Genomic DNA, 12,134 nt, shown 5'->3' with positions numbered 1-12,134 from the left:
AATTGCAAACCAAAGTAAGAATACCAAGGCCAATGCATTTGATGTTGAGATCATTGCAAACTTTAGTGAAGTTAATGCAACACTACAAGAATTTCAAGTATTAGCGGCGGGGGACTCCGCTGCTAATAAGGTCTAAATCCGCCGCTAATACGCTGCGCCTAAAAACTTGTCGCTAATAATGATTATTAGCGGTGGACTGACACACCCGCCGCTAATAATCATTTATTAGCGACGGACATTAGCGGCGGAGCCCGCCGCTAATACCTATGTCAGAGGCATTATTATTAGCCGCAGGGTCCGCGCGCTAATATTGTTTTTATAATTTTTTTTAAATTAAATTTTAAATAAATTAATATTTATTAAATTTAATTATTTTTAAAAATAATTTATAATATAATTTAACAAAAATAAACATTTAATTAATTTAAACATAACTAACATTAAAATTAATATAAATAGTTTTAATATTTATCAACCTAGTAAATATCGCTATTATCATTAAAAATAAATAAAGTATTAATTCAGTCCAAATATATAAACTAGTAACTAAATAAAGTCATTAAGATTAATATTGAAATTGTCCTCATCTTCAACATTTTGGTTTGGCTGTGAGGACGACGGCTGTGGCGGTGAGGGTGACGGCTGTGGCTGTGGCGGTGAAGGAATATAGGGTGGTTGTGATGATCGTTCGAGCGTGAGGTCCCCAAACAGATCTCGAGGCTGTGGCTGTGGCTGCGACCCGCCTCCAACCTCCCAATATCTAACATTAGGTGGCGGAGGCTGCATCGATCCTCCTGGAAAATTGGTAAAGCTAAAATATAGTGGAGGAGACTGGGAAGAGGGTCCAAAAGTGTATTGGTTTTGATATTGAGGAGGTTGTTGCGACGACACATGTGGCAGATACATTGGGTGAGGCTGGTACAGCTGCTCTGGCGGATGCTGTGAAGGAGGCTGGAACTACTGCTGTGAAGGAGGCTGATACTGTTACTGTAAAGGAGGCTGGTACTGCTGTTGTGGCGGTGTATGAAGGTCAGGATTGGCAGTGTTACTCTGAGAAGACGAACCACCTTCGGATTGTGGTGGAAAATGCCTCTGCATAAAACTGTCAAACATTGGGTCATACAGTTTACTGGGATGCACAGTTGTCGTAGTCTCAAACGTCTCACGAATTGCCTTCATCATCATAGCCATAGCTTTCATATCTTCATTAGGCGTAGCAGCAGTATTTGCTTGGGACTGACTTTGATCTGTAGAGCTAGAGGATGTCTTTTTTGCCTTCCCTTTCGCCCTATAACCCACTCCTCTTTGGTAGTCAGATCTCTCCCCGAGTACTTTACTTAGTATCTCGTATTGATTGATCGGGGACGAATCAACGCCAGATACATTTAGAGATGCCTCAGTCTGCTGTTGACTTTGCCTCTCAAGCTGTGTCCTCTGAACCTCTGCCGCCATTTTTTCCTGTATAAAGATAACATTATAAACAAAAATTAGAAACATTAGAAACAAGAAAACAATACTATTCACTTACATAATCTTGTTGAGCTGCCTCATTGACAAAAGATTTTGTCGATTTTCTCATATGAGCATCTCTCCAAGTATCAACAACATGCGCATCCGGGTTCTCCTATACAAATGTAAACAAAATGTTTCAGAATGTGTTATTTTATAAAATTAAATTAACATCTTCACTTACATATTGGTGACGCTTAGCTGCCAACGACTTTGTGGCTTGTGTTGTTACATACTTCATTTGTCTTCTGTTTGCTTGATTTTTAGCGGAACGAGCCAAAAATCTTTCGCTAAAAAACATTTCACAAATAAGCTGCCAATTGCCTCCTTAGTGCAATGGTAAGGTGGCTTAGAGAGGACATTCTCCAAATCTTCTGGTACAGCATAATGATTTTTGAAGTGTCTATGTCTATAGTTCTTTCTCTCGCGATATCTTTCCCCCATCTCCTTGTTGAGAGTTGCCAGAACTGATTCACGTTGTGGATGACCGTCTATATTATAGTAATACTGAATTAAGAAAAAAAATATTAGATAACTTTGTAAATAATGGAATTAAATAATGAAAAGTACAAGATTTGTAATTTTTTTACCCTCATACGATCAAGCACTTGATCCTTAAACTGTTGAGGTACATCAGCAAAATCCAAATAATGCCCCGGACACAAAATGGAAACTAGAGTGCCCAACATGCGAATAAAAGCTTGATCCTCCTGCCCAACCACTTTGTTGGTCACAGGATCAAGCTCTAGATCCAATGGTTTCCCAGCTTTTTTCCTTCGTTCTTCAAGAACATTATTACTAGCAGGGCCACGACCTTTTCTTCTCGTCGGCAGGGCTTTAAAATTTATTAACAATAATCAGTATTAGTATTGATGTTATATTTATCTAACAATATAATTTCTAAAAATAATTTTGATATGCAATATTTAAGCTGACTCGCAAGATGATGGTACCCTACAAGGATCTGGCGGGTCTTGACCCCCACCATCTTCGCCGTGATAAGTAGCTATATTAGCTGACATTATACTTCAGTTTAAAATTTATTAGTTAGTAATTAGCATTAAAATAGAAGTATATCACATTGAATTCATAATAATAATTACAAAAAAAAACTTTATTATATTTAAATATATAGTTCTATTATACAAATAGAAAAAACTAAACAGAGTAATCACTATCATTTCCATCAGTAATTGGAGATACATTTTCATCTTTACAAAGCTCAAATATCTTATATTATAATTACAAAAAAAGACGTCATTATATTTAAATACATAGTTCTGTCACACAAATAGAAAAAACTAAACAGAGTAATCACTATCATTTCCATCAGTAATTGGAGACACATTTTCATCTTCACAAAGCTCCACAACCAATTCATCTTCTGCATCTGCAACGTCCTCATGTTCTGACATATCAGCTTCGTCGTCACCATCTTCATCAGCTCCAACATATCAAACAGGTAGATCAGATTGCATAATCAACTCTCTGAGGTCCACAGTCAACACAAAATTTGATGAACTTGTTTCATGTACAACATCAATAACCTCATTAACATCATCAGAATTGTCCTTAATGTCCCAAATCTGTCGATGATTCACATCTTCTACAACTTTCCAATCACGACCTCTAAGTAAATCATCGAGATAGAAAACTTGCTTAGCTTGAGTAGCAAGTATGTACGGCTCATCTTTGTACCATTCACCATTGACGTTTATACTGGTGATATTATTTTCAATGACTGTTTTCTTCATTCTTGGATTTGTATTAAACCATTTTCACCGAAATAATGCCACTGAATATGCACCAGTTAAAGAAAGTATCACTACTTCTTCAAGCATGCCGTAATAATTAAAACATTCTGTTCCGGCAACAGACACTCCACTATTCTGTGTGGTGCGCTTTTTGTCTCGATCGTGTGCAATAAATCAAACACCATTGACTATACAACCTTGGTAAAAGGTTGACAAATGATCTGACCCAGATGCTAAAGCTAATAGTTCATCACCATTTTCCAAAGATCCAAGCTTGTGCAAGTCATATATCTAAATACATAGAATGATATTAGATTCACAAAATATATCATTAATAAAATCATTGTTCAAAGTTCAAAGCTACCTTTTTATGAAACCACGAACGAAATTTTTTCCTATGCAAACGATCATGATCACCATCTGGGTATTTTTGTTTAATCTCTTGTAGGTGTTCGTTGTTAATTAGAATAGTGTTGCGATTCTTGATAACAAAAAACTGATAATAACCACACATGTTCTAATTTATAAGAGAATAAACTTACTCTAAATAAGGCTCAATTTCAGGAGAATTCTCAAGTATGAACCACTCAGCTATTTCACGAGTATTATGATCGAGAGTCTTCAAAGTTCCCTTTGTAAGTGGACGACATTGAGATTGGAAAACTGTAAGATTTCGTGGGATATAAGTTGCATCTTCATTTCGATCAAGACGGTTAAATCTTGTTTCAATTTCTTTGAAATACATTGAACAAAAGGTCAAAGCCTCATCTGCAACATAGCCTTCGGCGATCGACCCTTCAGGGCGAGCTTTATTTCCCACATAATTCTTTAATTTTTTCATGTACCTTTCAAAATGATACATCCACCTCATAAATACCGGACCACCCAATATTGCTTCTTTTGGCAAATGTAATACCAAATGAATCATTATGTCAAAAAAAGCTTGAGGAAAAATCAAATCCATCTTGCACAATATCTGAATAAGATCATTTTGTGCTTCCTCCATATCTTTAACATTTAAAGTCCTCGAACATATTTGCTTGAAGAAATTGCACAATTATGCAATAGTGGTCGATATAGATTTTGGAAGAAACTTGCGAACACCGAGAGAAAGTAATCGTTGCATTATCACATGACAATCGTGTGACTTCAACCCAAGAATATTTGTATCATTCTCGGACACTTTCTTCTTCAAATTTGAACAAAAGCCATCTGGAAATCTAACTCCTTTTATAAACTGACAAAATTGTTGCCTCTGCACTGGAGTTAACACATAAGGAGCGTGCGACTTCATCAGCTTCCCATTCTCATCTTCATAAATCCACAATGATTCTCTCACATCCATCTTTTTCAAATCATGTCTGGCATTAGTGGTGTCCTTAGATTTATCATTGTCTAAGATGGTGCCAAGGAGACTATCACACACATTCTTCTCAACATGCATGACATCTATATTGTGTTTTAATTTGTTTGTACACCAATACTCAAGCTCGTAAAAAATACTTTTTTTTTCCTCCAATTACCTTCATCTACTCCTCTTTTACGTTTCACACCCCCAAACTGGACATGTTTTCCTGAAACTTGCGCTGCAAGAGCATTAACTTGTTCTAGTATATCCTCACAAGTAAACCGTCTTGGAGGACGTCTTCTCTCAACTTCTCCATCGAGCTCTTTGTCTCTTCTCATTCGATGAGTACTTGGCAAGAATCTTCTGTGACCAACATAAGATGTCTTACCAATCACTCGGATGGAAGTTGTGTCCTCATTACACGTAGGACAAGCTTTGTATCCCTGACCACTCCATCCAGACAGACTACTGCGAGCTGGAAAATCGTTCACTGTCCACAAAAGGGCTGCCCGCATCTTGAACATCGTGTTGTTCGTACTATCTCTTGTATCAACTCCGTTAACCCACAGATCCTTCAACTCATCCACCAATGGTCTCAAAAATACATCCATGTCCTTACCGGGTGATTTTGGCCCAGGAATAAGGAGGGTCAACATGAAATAATTGTCTTTCATGCACAACCAAGGTGGCAGATTATAGTTTTCCAACACCATAGGCCACATGCTGTATGCAAGGTTCATGTTGCCAAATGGATTAAATCCATCAGCAGCTAAGCCCAGACGAACATTTCTGGGATCCCTTGAAAAATTAGGATGCTTGGCATCAAAGTCCTTCCACGCATAGTCGTCCATCGGGTGTCGCATCACCCCTTCATCTTTTGATTTCCCGTCGTGATGCCATATCATGTGTTTTGCTGTAATCCTTGAACTGTATAATCTTTTCAACCAAGGGGTCAACGGAACGTAACGCATCACCTTGTGTGGCACTTTTTTTCCTTTCATCATTTCGGAAGTAATCCATCTACTACTTCCGCATACTGGACATGTCTCCTTAGATGCATGCTCGTTGTAAAATAAGTAGCAATCATACTGACACACATGAATGGACTCGTATCCCAACCCTAATTTTTTCAATCTCTTTTTCGCCTCGTAATACGATGTGGGGATTTTGTTTTCCTTAGGAAATGCAAGCTTTAACAACTTCAACAATTCATCAAATATGTTGTTAGGCATCTTCCCTCTAACTTTTAGATGCAATAACTTTGCTAAAAAGTTCAGGGATGAAATCCAATCACATCCAGGATACAACTCCACTTCAATCTCCTCAAATAATTCGTCATAATACTGACTCCTACTGGGATCCCTTTCTGCTTCCTCCGTTGTCGATAAAAGGAAGTCTTCCACAACGTGAATCATCTCATCGTCTTCATTCTCATCAACCACCTCATTAGCAACAATTTCTTCCACCTCACCATGAAAAATCCACTTATCATAAGCTTGATGAAAACCCCTATCGAATACGTGTGCCCGAAATACATCCAAAGATTCAAATCTATTATTATTGCATCTCACACACGGGCACCTAATTCTTCCATTAGAATCTTTATGTTCCGACGCCATCCTCAAAAAAACTTGCAGACCATTATAATATTCTTGACAACCACGATTTCTCAATGTTGTCCAAGTCTTGTCAATCGCCATCTAAAGTGTTATAAGAGTGTGAGTTTTAGTAATGTGAATAGAAATCGATAACAAAAGATATTTGTTATCATTTTTGAAATCTTATGCAATATTATAATATCTTATGCTATTTTCTGATGTTTTATTAGATAATTTTATTTATAAACAAATTAATTTTTTTTTTCCAAAACTAATTTATTATATTTATTCATAATTTTTTAAAATTTTATTAAATATAATTATCAATTTTTATATTCATGTAATTTATATTAAACAATGTTATTCAATAAACAAATTAAATTAAATTATTTAATTAGATAATATTATATCAAACTTTTATTATTTAATTAATTAAATTATTAAAAATTAATTAAAAAATAAATTATTATTTATATAATAATTTATTCTTAATTTTTAAAATTTTTATTAAATATAATTATCAATTTCTATATTCATGTAATTTATAAATTATTATTTATTCATAATTTTTTAATTTGTAATAATAATAATAATAATTTTATAAATTAATTATTATTTGACTTCAAGACTATTTTTTTTTTAAATAATTAGATAAATTTTATTAATCTTTATCATTCATTATTTTATTAATAATTTTTTAAACTTATCATTTCTGTTCCGATATCCCTGTAATTGATGGTTGTAGTCAACAACCATCAATCACAAGCATACCGAGACCGAGAAAATAAATTAACTACTAATTAAATTTTTTGTTCTATTTTTACAAATTATAATAATAATCATAACATATGTTCAAGCAAAAAGGAGAAAAAAAAAACAAAATAACATGACAATATGCACTTATTGTTGTTGTTTTTTTTTTTCTATACTCACTTTTTTTATTAAATAAACTATCTTAAATTTGTTTCAAAAAATTTAACAATCTAAACAAAATTAGTTTCCCTATTAAAAATATCAAGTTGCGATGAAAGTTAGTTAGTACTATAAAAGCTTTCACTTATTTGACTAAATACTTTTTTTTTTGACAAAAATTAGTAAGTAGTTCAAAAAATTTGGTGTGGCCGCTAATAATGGCAATGGAGGAACACAGACGTGATATAATTAGTTTGTTTCAATTTTAATTTAAAAAATAATTACAAATTTTTTTAAAATAAAAAATAATTCAAAATTTATTACTAAAATTTAAAAATGATTCAAACATTAAAAAAATATTTTAAAATTTAAATTAATTTTAATTGAATTTGTATATTTTTCTAGCACTTAGTTTAATTAATATTAAATAATTAAGAAAATGGTGATAAAGAAAATATGGGTGCTAATAATCTGATTGATCAAGTTTAAATCCTCTTTATTCAATATTAACAAAAACACTATATTTTACTTAATACTAAATCATCTATTATTATATTTTATAAATTAATTTAAATTATCACTTAAATTTTGTTTTTAACCAAAACAGTCCTATAATTATTTACATACCAAGATTAAAAAATAAAGTAAGAACAAACATATATCTTAATAATAGATGTCAAGATTCACATACCAAGGATACTAACTAAAGGACTCAAAACTCAAATATTGTACACTAAACAAATACAAAATAAATTATTTAGAAAATACAAAAGATATTAATTACAAAAAATATATCCACACCTGTTGAGGGTGTGTCGTGTGTGTGTGTCGGGGTCGTGGGTGTCGCTGTCCTGATAAAAAAAAAATTAAGACCAAAAGACACACGAAAAAAATTCAAACCAAAATAATATAAAACTAAGTATAAAAAAATGCAATATGTTGGTTAGGCATTACATTGCAAATAAGTATAAAATACATCATTATTCACCATTGAAGATGATTAAAGCAGAGAGCACAAAAGTAGCTAGTATAAAACAAGTGTTTCTATACCACTTACAACAATGACCTACACAAGTATATTTATTTTAGTCAATTTATTAATCTAACTTTTGCAAGTGCTTAAAATGCATGCACTTGTTTGATTTAAATTAAAATAATAAATCCATCCTAATTTTTCTATAATATTAATAAATTTCACATAGAAATTATAAACACAAAATAATTAACAAACTATATTAATAATTTCTACATACTACAGAAAGAGATTACAAGAGTGATACAAATTTTACTTAACCACTTAATCAACAATAAATGTGAAGAACAAAACACACATGATATATATATATATATATTATCCTATATTAGAGAACACTATAATTAGAGTCAATGTATTTGAAAAATCTGTCAAGAAACGTCCTACCTCGAGAAACTTGAAGTTTGGCTCCAAAGTGAAATAGATGCCCTCTTGAGTCAATAAAACCTCTCTGCCACAAATAACACTAATTTTAACAAAGGGTTTTGTTTCGAATGGATATACACATATGCATGAATAATAATGAAGATGAAGTATAATACTGTAATAAGTGAAAACAGATCATCAGTTGTCAAGGAAAAAAGGTCCAACCTTTGAGCTATGTGTTCACATAAGCCAAGAGATAAAAGTCAAAAAACCAAACAAAAGGGTTACTAACAACCCCCGGCACTATTATATCTAGCCTACCAACATGTTAGATTAATCGTTTTTATCAATGATTTTTTTTTTTGAAAAATAAAAAACCTAATATAATCACACTCGATCAGATGAGTGATCTTGAAGCTGTACATAATATACTCTTAGTTCCCTAACATTATTAATTAACGTAGGTAACCTATACTCATGAACTTAATTGTATGTCTGGCAATGTATCTCTTATTTCCATCAGATTTTTAGAAAAACAAATCACGTTTCATGAAAAAAATTAATCTTCATCCATGTACTCTTGTTTTGCCAATCATTTAACCTCTCTGCAATATTATAGAAATAGGAAATATGTAGCAATTGAAAATGAAATGTAACTTACTACGAAGGCGGCAACTGTGGGTGTTTCTCGCCGTGGGTGATGCTTCCACTATGGGCTCGGCAGTTTCGTCTGGTTAGAGAGAGCAGACGGAGAAGAGAGAATGGATGAAGAAGGGATGCGAAAGGCGAGGAAGAAGGGATGCGATGAAATTTTAAACTTCTCAAGAGCATTAGCGGTGGGGCTCGCCGCTATTATTAGTCCCCGCGGCTAATATTATTATTAGCGGCGGGTAGTCCGCGGCTAATAACAGTAATTACCCGCCACTAATATTATAAGCGGCGGTATGTCTGCGGCTAATAATAGTAATTACCCGCCGCTAATAATAATTAAAAATTTCCCGGGCTTTTTTATTACGGCTATTGGCGGCGGACTTTACGCCGCTAATAATCGTATGTCCGCTGCTAATAGATATAAATATAGATATTTTATATTTTATAATACTCAAATATTATTAGCGGTGGACCCCCCTTGTCCCCCGCTAATAATCTCTCTAATGGCGGCGGACTGAGCCTGCCGCTAATGACCTCGCTGCAGATACCTATAATTGTTGTAGTGCAACCCAGAGGAAATGTTCAAGGATGGTTGTATGATACTTGTGCCACCATTAACGCAACCTATAAAAAATTCTTTTCAAAATATTTGAAAGTGCAAAGGTGGAACTTAAAGTCCAAAAGGAAATGAAAAGAGATCCAAGGTACTTGGAAGGGGCTGTATTGATGTGTTCTTCCCTAATGGAAAGAAAGTGACCCTAACTAATGTTTCTATGTTCCCGATATGACTAGAAAAATTATAATTAGAAGTCTATTGAGTAAATATGGTATCAAATAGAGTTTGAATCTGGTAAACTTATTTTGACTAAATTGGGAAATTTTTTGGAAAGAGTTATTCATTTAATTAGATGATCAAAATTTGTACTCTTAATAATGACAATAGTTATATGACATCTAATTCTTGTAATGTGATTAAATCTAGTTCTATAACTTTGTGGCATATAAGACTTGCTCATATAGGTTATAACACAATTAAAAGAGTTGTTAAATGTGGATTAATTAATTGTGATGTGAATGAGCATGGTAAATGTGAATTATGTGTTAAATCTAAAAATGGTTAAGAAACTTTTTCCATGTGTTAATAGATATTCAAACTTGCTAGATTTAATACATAGTGATTTATGTGAATTAAATTGCATGTTGACTAGAGAAGGAAATAGATACTTCATGACTTTTATAGATGATTGCACTAGGTATACTTATGTGTATTTTCTTATGAGTAAGGATGATGCATTTAATGCATTTAAAATCTATAAAGTAGAAGTATAAAATCATTTGGAAAGGGAAAAATAAGGCTCTTAAAAGTGATAGTGGTGAATATTTTTCAAATGATTTAAATGTATTTTGTGAACAACATGGTATTATACACGAATGCACTGCTCCATACACTCCACAAAAAAATAGAATAGATGAAAGAAAGAATAGGAGTTATCTTCAGATGATTAACTCTATGTTTTTACATTCTTAATTGTGTTATAATTTGTGGGGTGAAGCGTTGCTTGTTGTGTGTCATATATTGAATTGAATTCTGATGAAAAAGAACAATGTGTTTCCATATGAGTTATGAAGAGGAAAGAAGCCTAACCTAAGCTATCTTAAATTGTGGGGGGGGGGGGGGGGGGGGCTTGCACATAGCCTAAAAAGACCGGGGGGGGGGGGGGGCTTGCACAGAGCCTAAAAAGACCAAGTTGGGTCCAATGATCGTAAAGTGTGAATTTGTTGGCTATGCCTCAAATACCAAGGCTTATAGGCTATTAGACTTGGAGTCTAATGTGATAATTGAATCAAGAAAAGTGGAGGAGTTCTTTGAGAATATGTTATATTATGATAAAAACTCTTAGGAACCCACATGTGTTAGAGAATCTCGTAAAAAGAAAGATCCAAAGGTTGATTAACAACCTATATTACCTCGGAGAAGCCAAAGGCTTAAAGAGTTGGAATCAAATGAGAAATGTTCTCAAGTAGAGACACCCTACGGTCACATGAAGAATTCAGATGGAAATCTGCTATGATTCTTCAAGTTGATGATGATCCCAAAACCTACCAAGAAGCAATGTCTTCGAGAGACTCCACTATTTTGTAGGATGTAATAAATAATGAGATGGATTCAATTATGTCAAACCAAACATGAGAATTGGTAGACCTTCCACAAGGTTCAAAACCAATTGGGTGCAAGTGGGTAATTCAGAGGAAATATCACAACGATGGCACATACAGTCCTTCAAAGCTATATGAGTAGCTAAAGGGTTTAAACAAAATGAAGGAATCAATTATTTTGACATGTATGCACTGGTTGCTAGGACAACCACGAAAGGAGTTTTATTTTCCTTATCATCAATATATAACCTTTATGTTCATCAAATGGATGTTCAAATGACATTCGTAAATGGAAATCTCGATGAGGAGATCTCTATGGAACAACCGAAGGGTTTTGTTCTAAGGATAATTGAACATAAAATGTGTAGGCTTGTTAAATCATTATATGGTTTAAAACAAGCACCAAAACAATAGAATGAGAAGGTTAATAAAGCTATTGTTTTGAATGGTTTTACACACAATAATGTGCACAAGCACTTATACTCTAAGACTTTTGATTGCTATGTAATCTTGGTGTGTCTATGTATTGATGATTGTTGATTTTGAGTAATGAGATGAGAGGCATAATAGAAACGAAGAAGTTTCTATCTTCCACTTTCAAGATGAAAGACCTTTGAGAGGTGATAAGTCTAATTTGGGGTAGTTTTAGAGTGTGTTTTAGTCTTAATTTCGAGTGACATTGTGGGTTTTGTGCGATATTAAGATTGTGTTTGTTTTGTTTACAGGTTTTTGCTATGAATATGAAAATGGAGAGGAAATGAGCGGATTTAGTGATGAAATTGGGTATTTTGTGGAGCTTTTGGGCA

This window comes from Humulus lupulus, chromosome 3 (genome assembly GCF_963169125.1).
Source record: "Humulus lupulus chromosome 3, drHumLupu1.1, whole genome shotgun sequence".
Taxonomy (NCBI): domain Eukaryota; kingdom Viridiplantae; phylum Streptophyta; class Magnoliopsida; order Rosales; family Cannabaceae; genus Humulus; species Humulus lupulus.
This window is presented reverse-complemented; position numbering follows the sequence as displayed.